Here is a 20,633-nt window from a genome sequence, read left to right on the forward strand (position 1 = left end):
GAGGCAAGTTGTTTTTTGAGCTGTTTCACTCTTATTTTCATAGCTTTTTTTGCGGTTTTCGTTCAAATCAAACCAACTGGAGAATTTATAGTGGGGCCTTCGGCAGTGATCATGGGGGGAAATTTGGCACTAGGTTCCTGCAGACGAAGAAAGAGATGTTTTGAACATTTTATATGGCGATGTTTTTGTACAGAAACTATCGTTGGAAAATGAATTTAGGGCGCTGTAGATTTATATTTTCGTTGGAAGGAAAGCTACTATCCAACACAGAGATTGTATTATATTTTATGCAATCAGAAGAAGAAGAATTGTGTAAAATTGATATATCAGCGTAGTGAGTTTGATGACGCATTTCAGTAAACTTATTAATGACAGTCGATTACAAAACATTCGTTTTCATTTCAAAGTGCTTTTATTTTACCCTTCTTTTTTGAGGAGCACTAGTCATGTTTTTTCGTGAATGATTTGACACCAAATATAGAGAAGTAATAAGCTACGGCATTGGTGAAATATGTTCATTACCAGATGACAACAAGCATCGCATTGTGGGGTGTAAGAATGCACATTAAGTCTGGACATAAATAAATGAAGTTTTTGAATGCAGAAAGTATTCTGCGTGTAAAGTAAACCCAAAAAACCAACGACAGACAGCTGCCTTGTGGATAGTCAGTGGATAGGTAATTAGTTTCAATTTGTACAAAGAAGGTAATCTATTTAATTTTAAAAACAAGTGAGGAAAATGCGATGGAACAACAGACATGTATTCAGAACACATTTCGACGAATATTGTTATTTTACCTGGATGCATAGCTGTAACGCAATGTAACCAGGTAATGCAGAAATTGATACTATTTACATTTGAAAAAAATAATATTTAACCCAGTAAACCAGAAGTTAATTAAAGATGTTCATTATAATTAATAATAAAAATGTTAAAATTGTCTAAGATGCATTATCTAACTTGTTAAAGATTTTAATCATGTAAAACTCAATATGAAGTTATGTGTGACGCGATTCAATGCGTCAGATAAAATCATATAAAGTCGTAAAATACAAATCATTCGTCCGTGTCATACAAAATGCAATATTAATTCTTAAATGATCAATGGCCATGCAACGTGGCTTAAAATAGTAAGCAAATGTGTTTTTCCAAAATTCGCATAAGGCCTCCAGATTTGTACACATAGTCATATTTCACGTATGTTTCATGGTATATTTTACCAAATAAAGGGTCACTTAACAGAGTTGTACATAAGTAATACGAACCTAAGTATTCGCTAGGAAGTCTTGCAAGTCAACGTGACACGAATAAATTACGACTATATTCCAATGTGATTGTTTTGGCATTTTGTAGAAAATGTTGAACTCTAGTTCAAGTGCATTCTACTTTACTCAAATTTTGGCCAGTTGTTTAGAGACCTTGTGCACGCAATTATCATTGTGCTTAGTATGAAGACGAAAAAACAGCAGCTTGACATTTAGCTGTACTTTTCGAGCGCGTAATTTACCAAAATGCGTAAAACGGGTAATAAGCGATTATTATGTCAGCCAATCAAAATTATTTAACTTTGATTTTGCTGTATAACCGCGAAGGTCTCATCTCTTCCGGTGACCGGCCACCCAGAGACTGCAAGGTCTCCATATTTTGGGTGTATTTGAGTGTTCTTCCTATTGTAAATTTCAAAATGACACCCAAAAGTTAGTGTGCCTAAAGTTTAGTGCATACTTTTGCCCCGCACAACTCAACCTATATAAAATTTACTGCAACGTATATTGCATAAAACGCGCCTTTTGCCTCTCTGCCTTCTCTGTGTGTGATATGTGTGCAAAGCAAAGGAGGTGACTTGCGTCGAGATAAGGACCGGCAGCAAAACTTTTCCGCGATACAATTTCAGTTTTAGAGCTGTGTGGTTTTTGTTTTTTTTTCGCTGTATTCATTTCATCCCGTCTTGAACGCGTTCGATTCTTTCAGCTCTCGGCACTAACACTAGAGAGCAATTATTTACACTTTTGTGGCCTCCGTCAGCTCCGTCGGCCGAAAGCAACGCCGAACTTGGTGAATTAAACCGCCGTCCGCTCCGCTGTCTTTCAAAAGCGGTCATGTGTAGTAGCACACGGGAAAACGGTTATACTTTCAAACCCACCGTTCAAGCGCGGAGCTGAGCCAAAACCTCAAAGGCAAGGTACAGGCCGAGACACACGGGCCGCCCGTCCGTGTTGTTTGTATGTATTTGCGTTCACGCGACGCCGTCGCCGCGACACAGGCCACAAGATCGAAAACCACGGCACTTCGAAGCCCCCGCAGAATCTCGCGCATATGTATGCACAATACGCGTTTCTGGTTTGATGAGGACCAGGAGCACTGAGGAGGAAAACGTGTGCCGTGGAGTTTGGGGGGAATCCAAACTCTCCTAACGTTTGTCTGCCATAGTCGTTGGGTCGAAAACGAAAGGGAAAATGAGTAACTAAATCCGTGTCGCTTGCCGTAGCACACCAATATCTTTGGACGGAATCGAATACCTCTACTGACTCTGCACGTTGCTGTGTGCTGTGTGAAGTGCCATACTTACTTATGGTGGACGAAATGCCGAGTGTTGGACATGAATATTTTCGTCATTTTCTGTCTAGTTTTGTTTCTTGATTTCATGCTTTTTTCGCCGCTCACGGGACACAAACGCCGCAGTTGACGGTTCCGAGAGAGGTTGTGGCCTAAAATTGGTGCAAAACCATGTTGTGTTTGTGAAAGGGCTTATTTTTGTTGCTATAAAACAGTAATAGTCGTTTTACGTATTTAGTTCTTCTAGATTGATCCTAATTTCCGCTTAGACATCATGAAACTTTACAAAAAACGTTAAGCTTGAATTAAAGGTTAGCTCAGTACTCAGAAATGGCCATAAAAGTTTTATGAGAAATGTTCAATAATGATCGTCAAACTCGTTGTCTAAATATTCGAAAAATTGAACAACATTCCATTCACTTGTTTATTTATTTTTCGTTTTCAATGAAAATGTGGTTGATATTCCTAGAAATTTGATGCCATCATTTGAAATAATAATCATCACTGTTAACTGGGGCTTAAATTTCATTAAGCCTCAACCGTTGGTTGGGAATGCTTTTGTTAACGTCATCGATCCATTTTTAAAAGTTTCAATTGCCAGTTTTCCCCACTTGTGGCTATTTTTCCACAAAATGTAGTTTTGTTAAAAAGATAAGGTTTATTATGCAGTGATTTCGATTTAGCAGGAAAACATTTTTTTTAGAACGACACGTTTTTAATTCGTCTCGACGCTTGGTTTGCGTTTTTTATTTTCAAATAAAAAAAAAGGTTCCCTTGAAAAAGGTGCAAACCAAGGTCGAAACGTCGGGACCCATTAATCCTTTCAAAATTCTGATACGTTGCACAATTTCTACCACCGAAAAAAAACAGACATTTCGCACTGCTGAAGAAAGCTGTTGATTAGTTCCTGTGGATTGGTCAAATATTCATAATAACAAAATAAAGGAGGATTGAGACTGATTTATCCTGAATCTAAATGTTAACCACTTTTTGTTAAGAATATCTCACGGAACAAAAAAGGGGAAGAGAGCAAATATGAAAAATACCTTTTGGATTACTAAAATAAAGCACAAATAACTCGTAACGCGAAGGGATGGTTGGAAAACGCTATCCTAATACACGAAGAGACTGTTCTGAAAACCGCCAATGTAATATATTGGAAGTTGGTTGACGATAAAAAACGTTATTGGAGCAGATAATGGGTTTCCTGGAATCAGGTGGAATATTTTGTGGGCTTAATTTAAACCAAATGATTTACTGTCAGCTGATAAATCAAGTGTTTATAAATTAGTTAACGATATTACTCTGAGCAAGGAAAAACTAGTCGAATATAAGATTGGTAATATAATCAATGCTGACTGTGAAACCTATGGTGTACCTCGTGAACATAAAAACAGATGAAACTAGAAAATGGATTAAAAAACATCATACGAAAAAATATGAATACAAAACTAGAACGACTCTAGACATAGAAGAAGAACTTGAATATTTTGACCATTTACTCCAAAATTGCACAATGGTGGAATAATCGGAAATCTTTCAAAAAATGTTTTGGATTTATTTCCGAACTTTTGTTAAGAAACGTTTTGATGAATTTTGTAACTGAAAAGTTATGTAAGAACGAACTGTAATGTTATGCAAGAATGATTGAGTGGATGAATGGGAATAGGAGTGTGTTGTAAATAACCCCGAACAAGCCGCGAGTAAACGGTCTGTTTAACGTTAGAATGTAAGTTACATTAAGTTAGCTTGAAACAGGGTAGAAAAGTATACTGTAAAAGAAAAACGGTAAAGTCTCTGAAATTTTGTAATGCTGAAATGTTAGAAAAAAGCTATTTTTATTAAAACTAAGGTATATACAGACGACATGAAATTTTTTCTTGAAGTTCGGGACAGACCTTGAGGTATTTCAACGTGAAGTTGATAATTTTTACACATGGTGCATAAAGAGCCTGTTACAGCTTAAAGTAAAATAAATTAATTCCACTTCTTTTACTTTAAAACATAGCGTAACATAAAGAGTTGATATGAAAATAGTTGAGAGAAGCAATTAAGTAAGCGATCTTTGAAATACATTTGACTCCAAATTAATCTTTGTTAATTAATATAACAACAATAATATGCCCGGATAGACCTCCCAGTTAGTTTCGAGGTACGATGCTGGTCTAACAAGCCCGTCGTCGTGGGTTCGAGTCTCGGCTCGGGAGTTCTGTCAGTGTCAGTAGGATCGTAGCGCAATTGTCCTGTACACTTAACAGTTGGCTGCGAAGTCTGTGTATAAGAAACAGCAGGTCGAGTCCCGAATCGGAATGTAGCACCAAGGCTTTGCATTAATATGCCCGGGTTTAACAAAATAATAAGCTTGCACTCTAAAAATCCATACACAATCAAAACATTGTACATTACACACGTTAGGCCTCTGTTGGAATGGAACATATAGCATAGTCTGGTCGCCATATTATGGTAAACATGTAAAGCGCATTGAGTCAGTTGTATGTGAGTTATTCTGATTAGTAAATTTGGATGGACTTTAAACTCCACGAGAGTTCGCAGTAGTGGCTTTCATAATTGTAATTAGACAAAGAAAAATGCATGCACCCACTCGTCCTCTAAGAAATAGCAACTGGTTAACATCAGTAATCGAAGGACAAACTATGGCAAATACGAACCTCTTGATAGAGTGATATCATGTTATAAAGAATGTTGTGAATAAATCGATGTAACAACAAAAAAACTGCATCTAAGAAAATATTTTCCAGTTTCTAGCTATTTAAGCATAAGTGATCTACCTATGATTGACGACCAATTAATAAATAAAAGAATGTTTACAGTAGTGCTCTTTTGTTCTAGTAAAGATTTATTTTTCTCTAGAAACGGAAATTACTCGCAGCTAAACTATTTTTATGAATTTCTATCTGTTAAGCTTAGGCAGTTATCAAATTTCCTTCATTTAGATAATTATTTCTTGTGGTCTCCTGGGTTCTGTTGTGGGCGATGTCGATCGGCTAACTCTCCCACACGGTTGTGATATCGGGCTCGACTCCCGATCAGGTCGAGGATGTTTTCGAGCTGAAAATTTTCTCGACTCAGCGCTGGGCCACGGTGTATCGTTGTACTTATCCTACACATGCGAAGTCTGCCAAAAACAATATCGATGACGATTTCTCTCAACTAACCTAGTTGATTGAAGTTCAAATTGAAAACACAGCCTGTAAGGATTTTCCCGTAACAAACTAACAGCTTCTGTTACATTTTTGTTTTTTCTTTCTGATCGGGAAGGCTCTGCTAATGTGACGTCTCATTGAAAATTAACTTCCGACTCACTAATTACTGCTACATAAAAATAAACAACGTTTCTGGTAGACTAACTTACGACTAAATGAAATATATTACACAAAAACTTAAGAAAGAATGTCGCAAATATTTTTCTTTAGAAAAAGTTTTTAGCTTGAATTTAAAACAATTACGGTTGTTCTTTAATGTTGTTGGCAATGTGTTATTTTTTTTTTGACCAACATTTGAGATTCTGCAAATATTGCAAGTATTTGCGCTTCAAGTAGTATAAGTGTGGCCAGCAGGAAGTAACTGGTCGAATTTTTCGCTATGGAGAACGTCGTAAGCAAACATATTAATTTGCAGATCACAAAGGCCATTGAAAGGAAGAATATTGTGAGAGTTTGCGGAATAGAGTTCCAAAGTTGGGTCCAAGATCAACTCCGAGTACTTAACTTTATCGTTGCATAACTGTTGAAATAACTTTATCGTTGCATATCGGCATAGGCATTCTGGAAGAGTGGAAGAACATACATTTTTTGAAGGATTAAGTGAGAGTAAATTCCTTTGAATAAATCTGGAAGAGTTTTCAAATCACTATTAATGTGCCGTACTATAAGTCCAATGAATAACAAAGAGCAGTATCGTCTGCAAATAGGCGTGTTATGCCTGTCAAACGGAGTCTGTACAAATCATTGACATACAAGCAAAAAAAAACAAGCGGACCTACATTACTTCCCTGCGGCACGCTCACTTAAATAGGCATCGAAGAACTTTTGCATCATTAGAAACGAACTGTTTTATTTTTGACAGATAGCTAAGAATTATATCGTTCGTAATACACCTAATTCCATAGCTTTCGAGTTTATAATAGAATGGTATACTGCCAGTACCCGCATAACTGTCCCATACTGATTTTGGTCACTTTTGAGTTATCATCGGGAATCGACTTAATTGTTATCATATTTTCTGGAAAAAAATTAAAATTGATACTTTTGTATGAAAAAACATGGAAAAAATTCCAAGTTTTTTTTTTTTTTTTTATTCTCGCTTATTTTCCGTCGGTCTATTTCCGCCTCTGTTGTTGTGCCAATCACCGACGCCCGGAAAGGCGACTCCACCCAGGACCCTAACTCACGACCCGTTGATTAACGGACCGGCGCCAACGGCTTTACTTCCTCATGCGATGGAAGGCGTGATCCCAGAGATTTTTCGCCTCAGAAAATCTCCCGGTGTCGGCTAGGATTGAATCTAGACCAGTTGGGTTGGTTGTGAGTGGATCACGCCACCTCACAACCATCGACACCTATGTCGGCGGTGGGTTTCGAACCCAGGCGTCGAGCGTGGTTGGCGGAGACGTTACCAACCATGCTAGGCCCCCGCCAAGTTGTTTTTGTCCCATATTGAAAGTACCCGCATTACAGTCCCACTGCATAGTGGTACAAACAGCAAACATATAATTTTGCTCCAGATTAGTGTATATCGGTTTATTTTAGGCATATAAAAGTATGTCATTCAATTAACTAGACTAATGTTGTTTTTCTGTAGTACAATCTACGTTGCCAATGATACTGCCGGTTGCTGGTTGAATTCATATGTGATGGGACAAAATATGCGAGTATTTTTGAAATGTACCCGCATATTTTGTCCCATTTTGTCTTTTTTTTCAAGTTACATAACGTAATACCAATTCCATCCATGGTTTTTTGTTCTCAACGATAAACTTGTGGTGCCATGAAACTGTTATATTCATTGGTTCTGGATGTATTTGCTGGAAATCCGAAAATTCACGGATTATATTAAATCGCCGTTTTCTCAACATGTTGTTTTTCATTATGGGACAGTTATCCAGGTACCGGCAGTATAGTGGTTTAATATATCGAATGCTTTCCACAAGTCTTATAATAGAACATCAACTACTTGTTCAGAATCAATTCCGAAAATAATATCAACAATCAGTTCAGTAATTGCTGTAGCTCTACAACTTCCTTCCCGAAAACCATACTGTAAGTTTAACAATACACTGTGTTGATGAAGAAACGGTTTAATTATATTAAGAAGCAATTTTTCAAGATTTTTTTTAAACACCAACAGCGTTGAAATCGGACAATATTTGCTTGAATAGCTAGTGTCGCCAGATTTAAAAAAGGGAGCTACCAGGCTAATATCCTATTTCCAACATTTCATTGAAAGCGTCTGAAACAATTTTTTATTTGACAAGATCAGCGGAACTGTTATTGAAACCACAGTTTTTATTCTGTACCAAAATATTGATCATCAACTTCATTTGCAGAAGCTGGAGCCAAGAAAATGGACTCCGAGACTCGTTGCAAATTTGAACAAGGATCTACTGCAGGATCATTTTGTATATTAGCGGCTAGTTGTTGACCTTTACTAGAGAAGAATTTATCGAATATTTTGTATATTTATAGGCTATCGGTTAATTTTTTATCATTCAGAACAAGCGTTATTGGTAGTGATTTTACGAATCTTTTAAGAGAATGATTGTTATTTTTCCACATCTTTGCATTGGGAGTATTGTTGTCCTAGTACTACTGTTTAGTTAGTTTTTCGAGAATATGAATAATTTTCTACACATCATTCATGATGACGAATAGGCTGTTTTGGTTGAGAACGAATACTAAACGAAAATAATATTGAGTTGCGTCTTGAAACATCATTCATTGATACTTAAACACGACATAGTATCAACATCAAGAGACTCGAAGTGGGTAAATCAATTTCGTAAGGTGGCTGCGGGATTTTTAGTGCATTTGATATAAATAGCTACTCTTGTTCAAATTTCAACCCCAAATCAATACGTGTCAGTATGGTGCCTTCATATTCCAGTTGTTTCCATTTCCGATCGATTGAGAATAAATCCAATATTTTCTATTTTCTTTTATAGAATCAGATTTCTAGGAGATTAATGAAAATTTGGCTGCCACTAGCTCTACCGATATACTAAAATTTTTTAAATTCCGTTTCAAACACAGCTGCATCATGCGTGATGAAGTTATTTCTACACACTGAATGATTTTGCCAAGACATAATCCAAGCGAATTTTTTATCAGTTAATCTAATAAGATCATATGTAAAATAAAGACGCTTTTAAACTGTGTTCTGTTATAGATCTCTGTCTTTGTTTGAACTAATTAAATCTGGTGTACCTCGAGGAACTATTTGTGGCCCGCTTCTTTTTTTATTTTGATCAATGATTTGCTATCCGGACTTAAGTTATGCGTTTCTGAAACCCTCGACGGTTCAGGAATTGCTCAAAAAATGATCACGATTTGCGCAACATCCACGTTTGGTCATTAGAGTGAAGCGTTATATATAAAAAATGAAACTTGATAGAACAAAGCCAGAACCAAGTTTTTTACTTGTTCCAATTGGGACCTTAAACAATCCCAAACTTAACGGAAGTCGGTTGGTTTTGCCTCCGTCTGGCGCATTGCATTTCAAATTCGTATGAAAGTAGGTAAAAACCTACTTTTTTGCATTTCCCTTTCTAGTGAGTTCAATGATGATTAATGCATGCACTAAATTACGTTTGAATATAGTATTTTAAATGCTTAACAACTTTGCAGAAGACACTGAAGACCTAATGTCCTCAAAATAAGTTAGAGCTGTTCAAAGTTGAATATGTCGAACTAAAGGCTGAAAATCATGTTTTCTGCCTACACTAAAAAAACGATCACGTTGCCCCACCCTAATGGTCAAGCAGGAATATACTATTGATTAATTCATCCAAAACTAAGGCTTTCTTGATCAATAAATCAAGAGAATCAATTGATCACATTATTATCCGTATTAATAGTGAACCGATTGAATTCGTTGATCAGGCTAATAGTTTGAGAGTCATTTTGGAAAAACCAATTCAAATTGGAATAGTGAGTTCTCAGTGTAGCAAAATCTATGGCGTTTTGAAGCGGCTTAATCTTATTACTAGGTACTTAGATTCGTCAACTAAAATTGCGACTTTTTCTTTAGATTTTTCATGATAATTGAAATAACATCACTGCAACCGTCTTAAGCAATTACCATTTTTTTATATTTTTCTGTAATAAAAACCTTCACTTTTTTGCAACAAATTTCATTCTTAGATTAAATATCAGTCCAATTTGTGTTGACTGGACCCGACATTCAAGGAAATAAAAATGCGATAACTTGGTGAAACTGCTATCTTAACCATAGAATAAACTTTGCTTACATGAGACACTGTACTAATCGTACATCACACACTGTTTCATAATTTCTCCACCGATATTGCGTCATAAATCTAGCCGTTCGGCAGCTTCCCGCTTAAAATTCGACTGGCCCTATTTGCGGATGTTTTAAAGAGTCGCTGGTTTCCCAGCACATGTCTGCCACACATACTTCCTCTTAAAGGTATTGCCGCAGCACTCCCGACAGCTGAAAATCCTCCCATTTACAAGCTGCTCCAGATTCGGCAGCAAACCGCAAATACCACATAAATCTTCTTCGCCGGAAATCACTTGATCCTAACCAAACAAGCCACACCGCCCGTCGCTCGTCGTCGGTGCCGAAAAATTCCACCAGCGGACGACGCCGTCGTCGTCGTCGTCGTTGTCGTCGCACAGAGGGAATCTAGGGGACCTGTGACATTCGAGCTTTGACCCCTTGAGAGAGGTACTATCGAACCGGACCGGCCCCCGGCGTGCGGTCCGAAGGAAGGACGTCCTGTGTCACTTTCGCACAGGATATATCGCACACGCCGCTGCACCCCGGCCGCAAACTGCCACGGTCCACTAATTTTACGGTGAAAATCATGACGGACGGTGTGCGTGCGGTCGAGGTTAGGGTACAGTGACAATAGCAACGAGGGGACCATGCACTTGTCCCGAAATGGATTGCCACAGTGCTCTCGGGGTCCCTAATTTATATTCCGCTCGGTGCCGAAAATTATCTTGGCCATTAATCAGCGTTCTATGCGGGACTTTCTGCAGGACCGGCGCGCCACATCTTTTGTCTCATTCCTGGTAGGGCCGTGCCACTTGCGGAAAATCGGAAATATAGTCGCACTGTGCTGGTTCCATTTTGCTGACAGTCGAAATGCGTGACTTGAAGTATGGGAATGAAATAAATCCTGTTGAAAATACCAATTTATCCACAGCGTATGAGAAAAACGGAAGAAATTCTCAGCAACAATTCTAAACATGTCTAAACAGCTTCGCGCCAAAATTGCACTGCATCACCAATGGATGGCATTTTTCCGGTCACAAAATCACAGTCCCGGACTGTGTCCACAGAATGGCAACGAGAATGAAAGAAAAAAAAATGCTGCAAACCAGACCGCCAGAGTGTGGACAATCTGTGCATGAGGGAACTCAGGGTTGGACGAGAGCCGGTTGAACCGGTTTTTTTTTCGTCCGTCGCACAACCTTTCGAGTCTGACTGTGCTTCGCTGGCTGCAGCTCGGTTTATAACTTGAGCGGGCTTCCGAGCCACCACCATAGACGGCCGCAGCTCTAAATGCAGTTCAAATTGCTAAATTGAACACTTTCAGCGAAAGCGAAAAAAGGGATAGGGAGAATTACATCGCTTCATTATCGCATCACCTTCGTTGTTGTCGCCGGCTCCGGAATCGCTTTGTACACAATAAACCTTGCTTCTTCGGTGCAAAAGCCAGGGGTATCCGTTGCAGTATTGGCCCTTCGGGAATTTCGGTACTGATTTGCACCGTTTTTCGACCGTTACCTGTGATTTGTTTACTCGACTATGCGTTTTTGTTGTTGATTCGACGATTCAATTCTAGGTGCACCTTCGGGATCACTATCTGCATTTCCCCATCGGCTGACTCAGTAGAAACAGACTACGGTGTGTGAGTTTTCGTGATCTTTCACGACCGCACGCTTTGCTGTTTTCTCGTCCCACTCGCGCCCAGACACTGACTCACACACACATACGCACGCTTTCTTCGGTTTCGGTTTCACTGTAATTTGTGCATTGAGGTATGATAGATGAAGCGGCGATTTGGTGGTGTAAATTTGAATAAAATTATGATAGGCATTAAGGATTGCAGTGGTGCGCATAAATTTGCCAGGTTTAAGGTTTATCATCGTGGCAAAATAATGAAAAAACGCTCCAGCGTCGCCGTCGGTTGGTTGCTGATGAATGAATAATGATTTAGACGGCAGCGATTTTGAAACTTGTTGTTGGCTTTGAAATGTTCGACATTGTTAAATTAGGTTTCTGAACTTGATTTTCTATTCTTCTACTCAGAATCTTGAGATTTGCACACTCGGCTTGTTAAAAAAGTAACGCACATCAAAATTGACTGCCAAGGGTCGCATTTTTTATTTATTTGAAATTAATCGTTTGATGGCAGGTTCATATCTCGCATCGACGTTTCGGGTTTTTGATTAGTACTTCCTCAGGGTGTCTAGACTGACTTTGACCATCTATTCGAGTCATGCAGAATTAAAGCCGAGGTGGCTCGTACTGCTCTGTTTATTTGACTTAAATTACTCAGCCATCTGTTTTTGTATACAGGACAATTTCGGGGCTAGCGCTATGATCTTAGTCTTCTCTTGAGCCGGGACTCGAACATACGACAACTGACTTGTTAGACCAGCATTGAATCAGCAGGGAGGTGATGAAGTTATCATGAGTTATTATGAGAGAAGATATATTCCTGCATTCCTTTAGAATTATGAATTTTTCTCTGAAAATATTTCCAAATTCATTTTCAAAATCTGGTGCGAAATATGGAGATTTCTTTTGCTGATTGATCATTACAAATATTTATAGAGTCGTTCGTTTGTTTGATCGGTATCGGTAAGATGTAGATGATATTTTTGTTTTTTTCAGAAAAATACACTGTAAAAAAAGTTTTTTTTTTCAATGAACAATATTTGTTTTTCAAAAATCTGATTTTGTGAATTCAATATAGTTTTTCTTATGAAAACTACAAAAAATAACTAAACATTGGTGGTTGTTTGATCATATAAAAATAATAAAAAGTTCAAATTAAAAAAAAAGAAAAATAAACTAAAATATCGCCACCAAAGTTGTTCCAAAAAAACAAAATAAACATCTAACAAAAAAGAAAAGAAAAAAACACGAAAATATAATTATGAATTGAATATCTTGAAAACACTGCTTCATAAAAATCTGAAATTTTCCAGAATCACCGTAAGTTGACTATTTGGGATTATTTTTAATCTGTAATCAAGTACAACCACTCAATAGCTTCTGATTTGTATAGATCGATAACGGCACCGGCTACGTCCTTTGGTTCAGTTATGGAACGGAAGCAGGAAGTGTTTCAATCGTTGTTGCCAGAGACCGAGTTTACTCCTGCATCGACTATTACCGAAAGGAAAGTACTTTGTCGCCGTGCCCGGTGGCAGATTTTTTACCGAGCCTCGTTGGTTATCCCTGTCAAGTATCGGCAATTCTTATTGCTTTGAGAGGTGTATTTTATTCAACTGTGTGTCGTATCTGAGTTTTTTTTAAATTTGGGCCTGAAGAAAGGGTCAAACTGGGGGATGGGAATGAGTCTGAGAACTAACACATGCGTGGAAGTCCCTCTGAAATCTGACGGTCTGATTCTACTAAGATTCGAACTCTTGACCAGTCGCTTGGCAAAACGGACTCTGTAACCCTATGGCAACAGGCTCCTTCAGAAAACTACACAATGTTAGCTTATCAAAAACGTTATAAGTGGTCCAAAACACGATACATTTTTGAAATTTTTTCCATACAAAAAAAAAAATACACCGTGGAGAGTTTGAAATAAAAACCACAAAATTTCATTCTTTTTATTTTTTCTAAAAGCTTAATCAACTATCAATGTTCAGCTTATCTTGTATAGCCAAATATAAAATGACAATTAAACAATTAAAATTGGGATTTTTTTATGAAATTGCTCTTTACTTAAAAATGGAAACTTTGAAAATTTAGAACAAATGTTACATTTCGAAGACTTTTCAACAGCAGATTAACTTTTTCATGAGTGACCCTTTACCAAGTTTTTGGTATAATTGCAGGTATTTCAAACTGAAAAGAGGCTTTCACAGTCGCTATTATTTAGGAAATGACATCTTATAAACTTTTACGCGAATTTGTTCGTGAGGACGTTCCGACTTCATTGGTAAAATGCCTTTAATTATTTTTGCCAAAGACTTTTGAAAAAGAGTCAAAAGCAGTGTTATTAATTCCGTTAAATCAAGATAAAAAATAAGAAATAAATAAAAAAAGGTTAGGTCAAATCGGTGAATATTATTCAGTAACTGAATTAAGAAACCTGACACCTGACATTCTGAAGAAATTATTTGAAAATGAAAAATCAATAAAAATGTACCTCAAAAAGTATACAAAGTTACTTGACTGATCGTATTCTTCAGCTTTACTACTTAAATGGTAATTCTGATATGTTGTCTGTTAGAGCTGCTAAACCTCAAGGAAGTATCTTGGGCCCAATTTTATATAATATTTTTACTTCTGATCTTGCTGATTCACCAGGATGTGAGAAATATTTGTTTTGAGACGATACAAGCATTTACGTAAAAGAAAAAGTCTTCGTGTCATATGCAGTCACACTTACAAATATGAAAAATTTCTCCCAATGCATCAAAAACACAATTCATTATTTTCCTACTAAGCCAAGAGATTCATTTCTCAAACCCACCCATGATCAAATTCCAAGCTCGTTTTTTTCTGTATGATAAAATATGAACATTCTTCAAAATATAGCAATTTTACTATAACTTGTTACGGGTTTCAGGCACCATTATTCAAGGTGATCCATTTTAGGATCATGAATCATTCTGAAGAAAAAAAGATATTTTCCTTTGTTTTCCTTGACGCCACTGGAAGTAAAAGTTCGTTGGGTTAAACTCTGTCTTTGTGATTCAAAGAAATGATATTTGATTGTACACTTCGTCACATACCATGGTGACACAACCCTTGCTTTCCATTACAGTCGTGGAGATGCAGAGGTAAACTCGGCCATCGCCAATAACGTCTGTTACACCTATTTTCTTACACACTCCTTTCTTACCTTAACGCCCGTAAGGACGTAGCCACGCCATTATCGATGTATTCAAAGCGGAAGTTACTGGGTTGCTCATTGAAGATGGTAACCTAATTCCAAATAGTCATATACGTCGTTCTCTTTACAACTTCACTAGCTCAGGTCCATCACGGAAAAGTAAGTACGAAATGTGCAGTCGCCAAGCTCAAGCTCAAAGAATTAATATCTTATTGTATCTACTGTTTTTTTTCTATTGTAGACGTTTGTTGGAAACCAACATCGCGTAGCTTGAACAAACATCATACACGGAAAATAGATTGACTTTGTTCCGCAGAAATTCTACGGTTCCTACTTTTTATCGATTGGTATTGAGAAACTTGCCAATTAGGTTTCTAGTGACCATTGGGAAATTTTATTCGACCATGTAAATATTTAGAATACCAAGAACAAAATGCATTTTATCATTGAATACATATTTTTGTAACGTTCAAACTTTTAATTGCCACAACGTGAGAAACAAAAATATATCTTGGTGGTGGATCTTCGCACGAAACAAGCCGACCGGCATTTGTTTTTTTCTGCCCTCTATTTGTAAACTTCAAACACCGCAAAGTCTAAACATAACTCCTGGTGGGGCGATCTTTCGCACAAAACCGGCAAATATCAACATAATCCCACCAAATAGCTTCCTGTCAAACAGAGATTCCACGTTTAAATTTATTCACAATCGCGTCCGTCTGCCACCCATGCAAGAATCTTCGCCACCGCCGCCGCCGCCCGGTAAGCGCTAATCATTTGTCAACGGATTCGCGGACCTCCTGTGCAATCACAGACCTCGCTTCTCCCACCTGTCGCTGAGGAGGAACCGTGTACATCAAGACTGAATACACAAAGTCAAATTAGTTTGACATCCATCCGTTGGCGGTGCTACTTTTCTGAACCATGCACACCTTCGAGAGGGGGGAAAATAAAACAAAAAAAAAATTCGATGGCCTCTCGTCCAACCGGCACCGGACTGCGAACAATACGATTCATCTTCATCAAAAGTGAGTTTTTCGGGGCGGCGATGATGTTTGTACGCCTGTCTCTTGGTTGCCCTGGATTTCGCCAAGTTACGGATCAACAAACTCTTCAGTGGCTGGGCATGAAGCCAACTGGGGGCCACCCCCTCGTAGCTAGAGCGAGGCCAACAGGCGTAGCGTGGTATCCATTAAAATTAAGGCCGCAAAACTGACAAATCGAATTACGAGCGAGCGAGGATTGTTTTCGGTGCGGTCCAGTGGCCACCAAAGTGGCAGAGAAGGAAAGTTTACAAACTGTTGCCAATAATGTTGTTTGGTAAAGAAAATATCATGAATTAATTTGTACTGACAGATAGTGCCACAAGTTTGATTTCGTGTGCGCGATGGAATCGTGCGCTCGGAACTGACATAAACTGGGAAGCGCACAAACAAAGCTGGTTTATTGGGCAATATGACCTAGAAAATTTAACTGCCAGGCAACTATTTACTGCAGAAACCGAAGACAGCAGCGTGGAGTGATTTATCATTTAATGTTTCGCTCATCCGAAATGGATTCGTTACTGAAGACTCCGAAAAGTTTTCCATAAAAGTTTGGAGCTTACTGCGGGGCCCAAAAAAAAAACCTTCTGAAACAAAAACCAACTAACATTAAATTCATCGCTAAATTGCGTGGGAATTGTATTTGTATACACAGCAATTAAGATATCTCGCAACCGTACTGAATGACGGTGAGCTCGGCACGAGACGAGAATAATTTCGATCCACCCTAAAGTAACAAACCGTTCTAGTTTTTTTTCTGCACACTTCGAACGACTTGTGAGTGATACTGCCTAGTTCCAGACAGACGAAAATCAACGAACCAACAAAATAATAAATAAAGGTTACAAGAGTCAGAGAACAAAAGCAAAACAAACGAAACGAAAAGAAGTTATAATCCACAGGCATAAGTTTTGCCGGTGGCCGGAAAACGACAATGGCGACCATCGCATCGTCGGCAAACGCTATGGCGACACACAACATCAAGGCCATTGTGCGTTTGGGAACCATTGTTGTCCGGCTGTGTTCGCACAGCATCTCAGACCTCAGTCTGAGTGTCTGTCTGTTGACGGATTCGTGAATGAAAACAGTTGTTTCAGCTCGTGAAAGCAATTCACCTTCTATAGTACCCATTGGGCCCCCGGGCTGCGTTGTGTTGGTTTTTCCCCAATCTTTTGGGCGGTGTGAAGTAGATTTATTACCAGGGGCCTCCCAGGTCAATTAAGAAATTGACAATAATGGAGGTACTAATGAAATGTAGGGCAATTATTGTAAGCAATTTCATTTTCCCACAACTGCAGATTTTATTCACTTTTCTCGGTTTTAAAGATGGAAAGTTTTTTTTTAAACGAAAAATTCAAACGAAATGTAGCACCTATGATTTACAAGTTCAGATAGCGGGACGTTTTCTTTATCTTAAAACTGAAGTATGAAAGTGTGTTGTTGGCATTTAATATTTTTTGTTGAAAGTCCAATTCCAAATTAGAACATCGCATGTGAAAAGCATTTAAAAACGTATAAAATATTCTCAAGTTCTCAAGGTTCCTGCGACATTTTAGATAACCGCAGATTGTGCTCTTTGCTAAAGTTCACACAATCATTGTGTTTCGTTGACTCAATGTAAAGTTATGTAAATTTTGATCTATTAGTCCGTCGACTGTCGATTTGGTGACGCACCTGTTCGCCTTTTTGGTGCCTGGAGCCGCGAATCCTCCGCCGAAAAAGATAGCCCGCAAAGCACGAACGCAACGATGCGCTTCAATATAACCGTAAGCTAGGTCAGCTTATCCGACTTCTTGGTCGCCTTTTACCACCTAATTTTCGTCTAAATTTTTCAGACCACTGTCGAAAAATGAAAACTCGAAACCCTCGCGTAATATAACCGTTTCGAATGGCTGGGTTTTTCGTTTGGCCTCTATCCAAAGATCAGCATCATCTTCGGGTGTTCACAGTCAGTCGGTCCGAGAAAGGATTGTCACCTAGAGTAGTGCTTGGAGTCGGGGACGAAAAGGTGTAATCTTTTCTTCGCACAACACCCTCAGGCAGCCACAATCGTACCCGGAGGAAAGCTATCTGGTAAGGTCGACGACGCATTCATCGTCTTGAACCGTTTTCCAAATGATTGCCGCTTGGGTTGGAATTAGGTTTACTCACCGCACGACGACAGAGCGTCCAGCCAGGCTACGTGCCGGCTTTGCGCCGAGCTGAGTGGGCAGATTTTCCCCCATTCTCCAGTCTCTGCTGGAATGAATATGTTATACACAAAGCGTGGCTTGGCAGGCTGCGTAATTTAGCCTCCATCGACGTGTGGACCTCGGATGGCAGGTTTGTGTGTCGGAATGAATATGAAATGAATAAGAAAATCATAAGGTGCCGGCAAACTGGCGCAGAGCGAGAAAGGAAAAATAATCACTTACAATTGCAGCAGCGGATAGCACCTTGCCAAGTGTAAGAGCTGAATGAGCACTTCTGCACCGGAGTAGTGTGATGAAAGTCAAATGTAGCATATAAATGAACCGGGAAAGAAAGGTGAAATGGGATATTCGTTCGGACCGAACCGACCAAGACTGGCAAACTGCAGATATGAATGCTCTTGCGTGAAATCAGTTTCGTGGCTTTTGGGGAAGCTGAATAAGAAATTTAAACGCCGGGTCGCACCTTTTCTTCCCCCGATCGTGAATATGTAACGTCCAATTCACCAGAACATCTAGCTTAGGTTCGATTTGCTCCAAATCAATGTGTTATATAAATAATGAAAAACAGAAAAAAAACGCAATTTCACTTTCACGAACATCCATTTTATTTACGCTGAAGCCAACGAAGCGCACTACAAAAACTCTCAATTTGCATGATGCTTCACGCTTCCAATTGAACCTATCGGGTGCGCTCGTCATGCAATCGCCTAATAAACCAGCCTAATGAAACCGAAAGGCGAAGTGCGAACATATTGCCCAAGCCCCCTTCCAGCGTGTAGTTGGTGGGGGTGGGGGTGGGTGTGGGCGCAAGCGGGGGAACGAAAGGATAGGCGAATGATTCCAACTTTGGCATATTAAATATCTCTTAGCGGAAAAAAGTGCACTCATAACAATACGTGTGCCCAGCAAGCCGGCGTTTTTCATGCGCTTCGTATATATTTGTAGTTGCACATGAAGCCAAAGCCGGAGCGTTTATGTTATTGCTTTTTAAAGTACCGTCTAAGCGTGCTTTTTTTCTGTGCTCCAAACTGGCTCAGGATTGTTTCTGACACTCGATATTTAGCGTGCCGAAAGCGATTGATGGGAAAGATTGGTGGCGCGTGAGTACCTCCGGCCGTAGTGACGGTTGGCACGAATTCAATCGGCAGTTTGTTAAGCTGGGCGAAGATCGATTCACAGCTAAATTAAAACTAGTTCCAGTGTTCGACAGTGAAACTTCTCAGCTTGCGGTCAGTAGTAAGCAAAGCGAAAGTTCACTTGTTTTCAAGATATGGCCCCTCGGCACCGCCACTGGGGTCTCCACCGATCCATAATGGGTCGCAGACAGGTTTGGCGATTGTGGAGGAAAAGTTTTCTGGTTGGAGCAAGAAGGCAAAACTGCCGAGACACTGTAACGATCGGTTCGTATTCGGAGAAACAATTTAATGGCTTTTATCTGTGACATAACGGCTAATTAACATTATCAGTTCATTATGCTGAACATGCAGGTTCGATTTAATTGGTATTGTTAAATGTTCATTATTGCAGCTTGGCTTCTCAGTTTACGATTATTTTTTTTGTGGCATGTAATGTCTCCAATTTCAATAAATCATTAGCAACAGTTTCTGCAAATTACGTATGCAAATTTACTTAGTACAATATATATTAAATACGAAACCTACAGGTTTAATTCTGCTTCATCGACAAAATTTGTGGCCGGTTGTTTTGAGGTGCTGACGGGGTTAGTATAATTCTACTAGTACGTCACACGTAATGAAAATCAATTTTGTTTTTTTTTATGTGGAATATACCTTAGCCGTGCGTAATATTTTCCATTAAAGGGGGTAGGTGTAGCAGTACCTATTGAGTTTCTTGTGAATATGAAAAAAATACCAGACCAAACGTTGCTTTACTTTACTATGTTGGCTAACGGACCGTTCACCGGTCTAGAGCCGAACAAATTAGAGATGTCCAGCTTCTTCTCTCTTGGGCAGCCGTTCTCTTCCTGGTTCTCTACTGAAGATAGTTTTGGCGGCTTTCGTCAGGCATTCTGGCTACATGTCCAGCCCACTGAAGCCTACCCCGCTGTCTTACCTTCACTATATCAGCATGTTTGTATTCCTGGTACAACTCGTGGTTCATACGTCTGCGTCACACTCCATCTTCGAGTTTACCGCCAAGTATCGATCGCAGAACTTTACGCTCAAATACCCCGAGCACTCGTCGATCAGCTCCCTTCAGCGTCCATGCTTCATGTCCGTAAAGGGCCAACGGGAGTATCAGCGTCCTATACAGCGCTAGTTTTGTGCGAGTTTGCTAACTACGGGACCTTAGCTGGTTACGCAGTCCGTAGAAGGCCCTGTTCGCAGCTGTCAAACCGTTAACACTTCGACCAAACGTTATCGGTCCGTAATCTGTCTTGGGAATGGCAATAAAGGTAAAATTTATGTTTGCTCTCTCATACTACCTTTCCTTTCCGTTGCAGTCGTGGAGATGCAGAAGTAAACTCGATCTCCAACAACAACGACCGTCACAACATCCTTCCTCACCCGCACGACTGTAAGGACGCG

The 20,633-nt window shown here is 39.2% G+C and overlaps 1 protein-coding gene across 32 annotated transcripts in view; it reads left to right on the top strand.

The window, feature by feature from the left end:
• The window catches only part of LOC129722556 (protein muscleblind), a 745,426-nt gene that overhangs the window by 88,788 nt on the left and 636,005 nt on the right, over positions 1-20,633 (top strand). The window lies entirely within an intron of this gene.

Source organism: Wyeomyia smithii, chromosome 2 (genome assembly GCF_029784165.1).
Source record: "Wyeomyia smithii strain HCP4-BCI-WySm-NY-G18 chromosome 2, ASM2978416v1, whole genome shotgun sequence".
NCBI classification, from domain to species: domain Eukaryota; kingdom Metazoa; phylum Arthropoda; class Insecta; order Diptera; family Culicidae; genus Wyeomyia; species Wyeomyia smithii.